We start from the raw sequence: 10,625 nt of genomic DNA on the forward strand, positions 1-10,625 counted from the left end.
AAATTTAAAATTTTTGCAATTTTGTTTCCACTCCCACAATATTTATAAATTACTGTATTTCTCTGAATATAGTCCCACTCTGAATATAGTCCCCCCCCCCTAATTTTGATGCTTCAGTTTTGAGAAAAATTTTAAAAAATGCATAGGAATATAGTCCCCCCTTCACTTTTACCACAGGCATTTTTGGAAAAAAAGCGGGGACTATATTCAGACAAATACGGTATGTAATTATGTGGCTTATTTGTTATGGAAACACATTTTTTAGCATAACAACATTCACATTTGTCAACAGATAATGTAGATTCAACATAGGATGAATCTCACTTTACCATCATTTCCCCGGAATGGATTGGTTTCCTAAAGCAAAGTTCTACTGCACATAATGGGTGATTCAACTTACATGCATGATATATATTTAACTGAAATCATTTAGGGTATTCTCAGCCTCTTTGATTATCTATTAGCTTTGCCTCTGTAAGACTGACTCCCAAGCAGGGATGGCAATTAAAATCGAAAGTCAAAACCAGAAAAATATCAATAGTTTCATTCCTGGAAACGAAATATAGAAAGGAGGAAGAGTTCTCGGGTTTCCAGCCGGGTCCAAGGGTTTTTCTGCACTGACGTTTCGAAGGCTAAGTCTCCCATCGTCTTCAGGGTGAATGGATTAGCCAAGAAGTGTCCATCTTATATACCTTCCCATTGGGTTCAGGTGGGCTCTGATTGGTCGACGGTCGGGCCAATGCGTGTCCTCTCCCCCTTCAGTTTTTTCAGGGCTGGTTTCCACGCATTGCTCAGATGGAAACCTCTGTTCATTTTTCCCTTCTCAAGTGTTATTTCCACTGCTTCCTTTACGACACGGTCCCAGTAATTGTTGGCATGGCATATTATTTCTGTGTCTTGAAATTTTATGCAGTGTCCATTTTCTAAACTATGCTCGGCCACCGCAGACTTATTGGGGTAGTACAGCCTGATGCATCTCTCATGTTCCTTCAGCCGTTTTTCAAAGGTGCGTCTGGTCTCCCCAATGTACACTTGGCCGCATTCACACCAATAAGTCTGCGGTGGCCGAGCATAGTTTAGACAATGGACACAGCATAAAATTTCAAGACACAGAAATAATATGCCATGCCAACAATTACTGGGACCGTGTCGTAAAGGAAGCAGTGGAAATAAAACTTGAGAAGAGAAAAATGAACAGAGACGCTGGCTTCCATCTGAGCAATGCGTGGAAACCAGCCCTGAAAAAACTGAAGGGGGAGAGGACATGCATTGGCCCGACCGTCGACCAATCAGAGCCCACCTGAACCCAATGCAAAGGTATATAAGACGGACACATCTTGACTTATTACATTCACCCTGAAGACGATGGGAGACTTAGCCTTCGAAACGTCGGTGCAGAAAAACCCTTGGACCCGGCTGGAAACCCGAGAACTCTTCCTCCAGTCTATTCGCCGGGAAAACCTTAGATCCTTCGAAATATAGAAACATGAAAAAAAAGAATAAAACCCGGGGAGCTAAACCCAGGGTCAAAACAAAATCAGAGTCAAAACTACCTCAGGTGGAAACTAAACTAAACCTATGGGACAAAACGAAGCAGATTATTTTTTGCACCGGGGAGGACCATGTGCTTCACCTTCGAACAGTTTAGTTTTGACCCACTCACTGAGTACAAAGTATGGTTGAATGAAATTGAGGTTTGCTCTACCGCCTCTAGATGCATGGGGAACTTTTCCACCCATAATGCACAACACAGTATATAGTCGCAATATGATAAAGCTCAATATTTTGACCTTTATACATTCTGTCATGAAATGGGTTATAACTATTCCCTCTTTTCCCCCTCCACTCAACTTCTGGGATCAAAACTTAACTATGAGCAGCATGATTTTGATTAATTTAGTTTTGTTCCCAGGAATAAAGTTTTGTCCTGGGTGAAAATTAAACTCCTTGGTGATTTTAATTTTGTGGGGGAATGAAACTAAACCTAGGCCTTGTATTTTCGTTTCCTTCCGGGTCGAAACAAAACATTTTCATTTCTACACTTGCCATCCCTGCTCCCATGCCTCAAAATCATTGCAATACAACAAGCTGCATTGAAATTAAATTAGGATTTCATTTTTTTTCCTCTTCCCATGTAGACATAAAATGGATGATTTTTGTTATGAGGAAAAAAAATTTTAATTGAAATCATTTTGGGTATTCTCAATTTTTGTGTTGAAATCCATATTAGGGAGAATGATTTTTCATCGGTAGAATTTTTCTAATTTTTATTCATTCACCACTTGCTTTTTGCAGGTTCACTCCTGGTTTTTAATCTTTGGTTTACAAAACAATATTGTCTCTTTCTATATCTAACACACACATCCTGAATATTAGATTAAGTGTGTATACTAGAATAGAGAAGGTGATGAATCCAAAGAATGAACCTTAAATATAAATTAAGCATAGTAAGTAAAAGTCCTTTTACACTATGAAAAGCACTAAGTTTACATAACCCTTTTTTTCCTTTTTCCAGACCAGTTGATGAAATGGAGCGCACCTGTTTATAAGAAAAAGATTCAAATTTGGACATTTGGTGATTAAAACTGATACAATGAAGTGCGGATCAAACGACAGTGAAGATGTAGTACGCAGTGAAGAAAGACAATGTGCTGTTTCAAAGTTATATAAGATGCATTTATCGTGGTGTCTTTCAAAAGGCCAGTGGTGGCTGTGCTATGATGTGCAACTTTTACTGTCATGAAAGGAGACATTATGCTTAATCAAGGCTCTTCAAAATGCAAACCTGAACAATTGACTTACTTCAGGTCATAAGAATGTGAGGTGACTATGTGTTACGAGGATGCTAAAAATCCTTGAGTGGAAGCAGTCATTAAATGTGTAATTCAAATTCCCTTTTTCGTATTTCAGCTATTTCCAACGATGTATTGTGGTTTTATGGAGGTACTGCAGCAACCTATTTCAGCCCTGTTATTCTGGCCGATGGCCTACCTAAACATTGATATAGTTTAAGTGTAGCAGGTCTCCCATTATTCTTATCTACTGTTTACATTATAAATGCATCATGACAGGAATGTTTTGCCATGTTTTATTGATGCTACTTTAGAAAATATTTACACGTTGGAACTCAAATATTACTGAATTTAAATGAAATCTATGATCAGAGAAATAATATCGGTGTATATTTGTAACCCTGAGAGGCATCAACACTTCATTTGATGATGTGATTTGCATTATTAATTGTATCTATGAATAAAAATAGTATTTGGCACTTTGATTTTAAGCAATAAATGACCACCAGTTATTTTAATAATTGCTTGTCTCTTATTTCATTAATATCTTCCTTGTTTCTCATACCTTTTTAAGTTTTACAGTTTTTAGCACGTTCGCTGCCGGGCCCGAATTTGCTGTCATTCCGCGTGTGCCAGGCGAATATTTTCGAACCTATTACCAAACGGCAATAATGATATTGAGCCTATCTCCGGGTTTTACTAATATTTCTCGGTATATTTACATTCATTACGTGATGCCCTATCGCTTGTAACTTTATTCACGTGCGACGCCATAGGGTGTCTCCCCACTTTTGACAATGCCTAAAATTTGATGAGACGCCATTTGGCGGCTCATGCCCCGTTCACACTACGTCCTTTTTACGCCGGTTAGCCCCGACCATGGTTACAAAACGAGGTGTGAACGCAAGTTCCCGTTAACCGTGGTTGGGATTCTGTCCACCGTTTTCCGACCATGGTTGGCGGTAGTTCATGCGTGTGTGAACGCAAGTTGGTTAAAAGCTGGTTAGAAAAAGAAGAAGGCGAAGCAGCAACGAAGTGGGATAGGAGGAAAGAAAACAGAAAATAAAGTTTCGAAGAGGAGACGGTCGTTATTGTTGAATTATATTCGTCAGAATTAATTCAAAGGAAAGTGCTATTGATTCATTCCGTACTGTGTTGTATAGTATGAGATTTTAAACCTGATTCAAGTTATGCGATATACTTTATAGTTCGTAGTGAATTAGCTATTAGCTCGTATTGTATTGTTACGGACAGATTGAATAATCTATATTAATATTTTGCTAGAATTAAGTAAAATGTGCGAAACTACCATATTAAAAATCCGAAGGTCACAATGATTTTAATGTTTTGGTAAAAGTTCTTTGTCCCAGTTTGAAAAAGATCACTTATGTTCATCCTTGAACAAAAGTTCTTCCCATATCAATATAAAGTTTCAGGCTAACGGCTAGTCAGATGTAACGATAGAAAATAAATTTAGAAACGTCGGGTGATACCACATATCGCAAAAATTACCACGTTCTCTCTCTTATTTCATAAGTTAAATTTCAACAATCGTCCCATTTCTGCAAGTTATTCGTCCACATTTGAAGAAGAGGTAAAAGAGTTTTAATTTACGGTATAGCATCAGATTGGATCATGTCCTTTGCCAAAGTCAGAAAGCAATAATAGCTAAGAATGTAATGCAGCGAAAAGTGTATCTCCATCCCAAATCACAAGTGTCTCAAATTGAGGCTCAAGTCTCAAGATTAGGTCCTCGATTTTCTTCACCTACATCAATGATTTGTCGACACATCCGAATCAAGGGCAAGTAGTAGTATATGTTGTTGATATCACCCTAATTATCACTAATATTCGTATTAAATAGAGCAGTAGAAGAATGCAAGCCACACTATGGATGAAATGATTAGTTGGACGAACACATTTGAATTACCTTCTACGTAGCAAGGTACAATGATTGTCGACGCTGGAATGCAATTTTTAATTCATAAGCAGCTCATAATATGCACATATGTTTAAATCATTGCAATTAACACAAGAACTTTTCCCTGCACATTCTATATTTCCTTCCAACAAGTTATTCGCTCTTGTCAATTCATTTTTCATTTGGAATTAATTTACCACTCATCAGATGTCGCCAGGGTCTAACCATGGTAAGTGTGAACGCGCGTTGGTTCTGACGTCATCTTACGCTGGTTAAGAAAGATGGTAATGTGAACGGGGCATCAGGCAATTGGATCTGCGTTCCAACTTTTTAGTGTACACTCAAAAGCTATGATTGAAAATAATGTTAAAGAAATTTTAATTGTTGATTATGCTTCTAATGATATTTGCTATCGTATCCGGAGATGATTTGTGCAATGATTTAAATTTGGGAGGCTTAGGTACGGCTGATCTGGACAGATCATAAATTTTTGTAGAAACACGTTTGGCTTTACTGAGGGCAACTTTGCGTCTCATCGTCTGCAAGAATTCTTTGTAACATCCGCGACAGCCAACACGGGCTTTTCTAAAATGAAGAAACAGCGCTAAAAATAGTGCGAAAACTACTAATTCTCGATTTTATGTAATGATAGTTTATCCTCTAAAGTATTAGACTTCGAAGACTTCCTTCAGTGTTATTTGCATTTACCAGGAAGTGCGTCGATTTTTTTAGACCCTATCAATCGAATCCCGAAGAATATGCAGTCATTCTTCTATAATTTAACGTCTTCACTGCTGAAGAGAAATCATGTGGGCACCTAGATTCCGTGTTTCATTCCACAGTATAAAAGCATTAACAGTGCAAGTCCCAAAAAGAGCATCATCGGCCAACTTGTGGTACCACCTCACTGTTTTTCGATGGGTGCAGTGATACAACGAAAGGGCAATGTCAATTCCTCCCTTTATTTTATTGTACTCAATCACCATCTTTGGCTTAGTAACCACTTCCCCTCTTCGATTTCTTTCCCCATTGGGATTATCTCCAATCTGATGGTGGTGGAGATCATGAATACGTCGCGCTGATCTTTCCATTTCTTTACCGTTGCTCCACAAGTTTTTCATTGCACTGAAATGCCTTTCTTTAATTTAGCAGTCGTTATTTCTCTTAACAGCCCTTTCCTATTTTTCCTAATGGTTCCCACAAAATGAGACTTATCTCCCAAAGATTTCTTTCCATACGCGTGGGATGAATCACCTCACTAGGGCTGCTATTATGGATAAGCGTTGCAAAAAATAGCATACGCTATTCTGCGGGTCATTATAGCAACGACCCCGTATTATGAATGAAGCGTAGTAATAATTTTGTTCGGAATAGCAGCATGCTATTTCTTGCGCGAGCTATTTGGAAGCTCCGCCTCTTCCCGTATGAAAAACTTTCTGAACAGTTTGCGTAACCAATGAGGGAGAAGATATTTTATATATTTTTCTGTATTTTACGGAATATTGACTTGAAATTATAAATAATTGCTTTATTTACATTTAAAAATTATATTAAACCTTGGAAATATATAATACGCTTTGAAAATCTCATTTAAGAAATCAGCTGTTTGTTGTGGTTGTGATAATTTCCCAATGGCTTCAGACAGGTGGGTTAGGTCATAATTTCGTTGTTATAATGATGATTTATCGGACATAAATATTCAATGATTTACCTATATCCGATCGGTCCTTTACCGTGAGATATATGCTATGCGAAATAATCATTGAAAGCTAAATATGTTTGATTTTCTTCGTAAATGTGTTAGGCTTCGAAGTCTGTTTGTTGCATATCAGAATTAATATGTATCAACTTTTATTGTATTGCTCGTGACGATATCGTTTTACTGTATGAACTAGAAGCTTTCGTTTCTAATGTTATCTATATATTATATGACTCCCTAATTTCAGTGTTCATTCTCTGTTTAGGAAATGAAGTAGGTGGCAACGTCACAGCTGTGCTTTCATGTATTATGATGGAATAGTATCGATATTTCAGCTGCATATTTGGAAAAAGCAGAGGGGGGTGATGGTGAATTTGAGGATGGATGGAACAGCTGTGAAAAAGTGAATCTAGCAATAGTGAATCGTGTGGAAACTGCTGTTGTGTCAGTTATCATTGTTTTCGTATCAGCTGATTTTATTATGTGCTCACTGAAATTTTTGATAGACCCTGAACTGTGCCGATAAACTGAAACTTAATTGTGTGAATAACTTACTTGTCTATAGAGGAAACAATTTGTATTCAATTCCACATGATATATATTGCATTAATGATGTAGTGCATGGATATTCCATTAAACGTTTGTGGTGAATCATATTTGTTCGGAAACTTTATTGGTGTTCGGAGAAATCCTTTGTTTTCAAGCAAGTAATTCAAGTCGACTGCCCGTGTTTATAATTTAGTAAATTTTTAGTTTTAATTGTAGAAGGCAGCGAATAGTGGGGAAAACAATTTCGACTCGTTGCATGTATTTGTATATACTGTCCAATTGAGGAAATGAACGGCTGATCAAAGTATATGGTATTATTATGGTAATATATGGTTTTAATTGAAAGCTATAACTATTAATATATTTGGCGAGTTAGTGTGTTAACACAAGCTTGAAATTTTTCAAGAATCGACCTGATAGCCTACATTGAGGATATTTTTAGTAGCAAGTCAAGTGATGAAATAAAATTATGAATTGTAAATATGAATAAAACACGTAAAATTTGGGCTAATGGTAGTAATTCTTTGCATTAATTGTTATTGTTTTCGTACTGTCGATGAAGCAAGCTTGTGCTTCATATATTAAGCTCGAATGTTAATTCCTAACCAAATCACTTAACTAGTTAAATATTCATCACTTATGCTACTATTATTTAATTAAAATAAAGCTGATATCATTTTATTTTTGGCTATTATTCCATTTTTCAATGCTTGATTAGGTTACTTTAACCTCAGAAAAACAATTCGACATCGCAATGCGCACGTTTTCTGGTTGCAATACCGAATTGCTCGGCATCGAAGACCGCGTAATATTATAGCAAGCCTACCGGTTGCAATTCGCCGTTCATAATAGTAAATAGCAACGGGCCTATGCTATTCTGAGAATTACGTCTTCCGGTGTAGTAAAAACACGAATTGCAACCGTTCGTAATACCAAATAGCATAGGCGTTGCAATACGCTATATTATAGCAACATCGGTTGCAATAATGAAGAATAGCATAATGCTATTCCATCCATAATAGCAGCCTAGAAGTATCTAAACATTACAGCAGGAGCAGGGGTGCCAACTTACAAAAATATTGGGGGGCCCAAACCGGGGACCTTGTCTCTGTAAATTTTATAAGTAGTGAATTTTAAGTTTTTTAAGCATTTTAGAAGAGTCGTATGATCGACATTAGAACCCTGATCACTCGAATCTCGATATCTGGACACTCTGGGGAAAATTGACAAGAATGACACATTTTTTCTTCACATCTGTAACGAATTTTTGGGGGGGCTCGGGCCCCCTCAGGCCCCGTGGAGTCGGCGACACTGAGCAGGAGTTATTAGAAGGTGAATAAAAATAATGGAATAAGTAATCATACCTGTATAAGAAGAAGAAAGATTACCTGACTCTGAGGATTCATACGACTCCTCAGACACCCAGAATTAGCGGTGTCTCCTTCAGAAAATCCTTCAAGGTCGTTGGTGGAAGGCGAATTGTCAGAATGAAACATATGCTCGATTTCTTCTTCGTTAAAACGTTTCTTTCCCCCAATAATACGAGACGAAGTACACATGATATATTCACTAAACTGGTTATCACTTCCGTATCGAAGGCACAGACACAGAGAATAATTTTGGTATACTGACGCACTCCTCACTCGGTTAGGTATGAGCAACAACTGAAGGAAGGAAAAAAACGAAAAAAAGCTCTGCAAATGTAATTTGAAACATTGTGTGGAGATATAATACCTCAAGCTTCTACTTGAAACATAGAATGATATAGCCATTGAAATATACCACTCCCGAAAAAAACACGAGAAACCGGAGGCGATAAAAAAATGAAATTCGAGCTGAAATGTGTTACCAATACCCTCCCTTCACAGAAGATAACATTGTCTCATCAGTGCATAAGGAAATTTAGCTTAAATTTCAAGTTCTATAGATCGCTTGATGATTCAACGAAAACGCTACTTTGACGCCCATTGGCGTCTCACTAGTTGCATCCAGCAGCAATGCGAGACGCCATATGGCGTCTCACTAACTCGGATTTGAAGTTATGTGAGACGCCCTATGGCGGCGCGTGGCAGGGAACGTGTTAGTGTTATTTTGTTTCTAATGAGCCTAGCATTTTATTTTATTGGCTTCTTGCTTATCTCAGCGTTTATATGAATTGAGAAATGTATTAATCGTATCTACTTATGTATTTGACTTTTCATCTGTTACTTACCTATTAATTTAAAATCAGCTTTTTATTTTTTATTTTTAAATTTTAGATTAAATCACAATTAATTCCTATCATCAATGGATAAGTGGCTGGTGTAATCAAAATGGACACTTTTGGAGAATATGTGGTGGAAAGTATAGGCAAATGATGATTATGGTGCTCAGATCCTCATCCCTACATCAACATTGAGAAATATGGAAGAATAAGTGAAAGTTAAGGTAAAAGCTCTTAATGGCCCTACATTGTAATTTACTAACCTGTTGACATATGTATTATTAGCCTACAAGCAATATTCATAAATTAAGATGTTGACCTACCTCAATTCTGACTAACAAACCTCTTCCAATTACTCATAATGTACTTAAAACTCAACAAGAATAGGAAAAAATTGAGTTAAGTTGTTACTTTTACACTTTTTACACTATAGATAATGGGGGAAATGAGCTCAACAGCCTCTATAGATAGGTGATTTTATTTTATTTATTTTTTATTTTATTTTATTCCCAAACCTCCGAATACAGCTCTCGTAGGCCATTTTAAATCGGGGTATTCAACAAATTCAACAATGAAACGTACACGAACAACCATGCCCTGGATAAGGGGAACTTACCCAGGCGGGACTCGAACCCGCGACCTCATGTTTGGCAGGCGAGGACTTTACCCCGCCGCCACCGATCCAAAGGGGCTCTCAAATGGCCGTAAAAATTTTGACACCACTCGTCAGAGGAAAAAAAAAGCACTACGTCAGAATGCCCATCTGTGGCAGTTTATGAGAATTACTTCCACGCCAGGAACTACCACGGACACAAGCACACACCCCCGAATGAACACCTTCGCAAGGCTGTCGGACTTCACTAACGTGACCTTGGACTGTAACCTGGGACCCTTCATAGAGCTGGATGGTCTTTTTGCACCATGTGGGTCTGACATAAAACTTAGCCCTGCTGACCAGACTCCAGAAGCTCAGTCAACTGGGCTTCTGGGGTGATATTTCAGCCTTTCTTTTTTCTGTAATGATTCAACCAAAGGTTGGTTTGGATTGGTAAGAGAAGAGCTCATCACAAACTTATCCACAGTCATGCAAATTTTACATATTCAGGGTAGGGGGAGGGCAGTTACTTTCCATCAGGCCATTTCAAGAATTTTGTTTGGGAGTGATCAAAGGCTTCACCCAACATTCGGGCCATTAAAACAGCATTATGAGTCATATAAATGTAAGTCCATCAACCAAGGTAGGTTCCACAATCCATAACCTTAAGCCAAATTCTTTCAAGCTGGCCATCAAAGCTGGAAACTGGTTTGACTTCTGATTGCTATTGTTATTGGTGATTATGGTTCCACCATCCCTAACCTTCATCACTGGTGAGGAGATGAATCTTAGCCAATACTCAAGTATGCGTTCTTTAGTTTTCTCACTTAACTTGCAATAAGTCAAAAGCTGAAAAAGGTATCAAT

The 10,625-nt window shown here is 37.7% G+C and overlaps 1 protein-coding gene across 1 annotated transcript in view; it reads left to right on the forward strand.

The window, feature by feature from the left end:
• LOC124167646 overlaps positions 1 to 3,313 on the forward strand; it is a 610,680-nt gene extending 607,367 nt beyond the window's left edge. The window contains exon 8 of the mRNA XM_046545627.1: positions 2,516 to 3,313. The gene's annotated coding sequence lies outside the window, so the exon portion shown is untranslated. The remainder of the gene's footprint in view (positions 1 to 2,515) is intronic.
• The last annotated feature ends 7,312 nt before the right edge of the window (positions 3,314 to 10,625 follow it).

The sequence above is a fragment of the Ischnura elegans genome, chromosome 11 (genome assembly GCF_921293095.1).
Source record: "Ischnura elegans chromosome 11, ioIscEleg1.1, whole genome shotgun sequence".
NCBI classification, from domain to species: domain Eukaryota; kingdom Metazoa; phylum Arthropoda; class Insecta; order Odonata; family Coenagrionidae; genus Ischnura; species Ischnura elegans.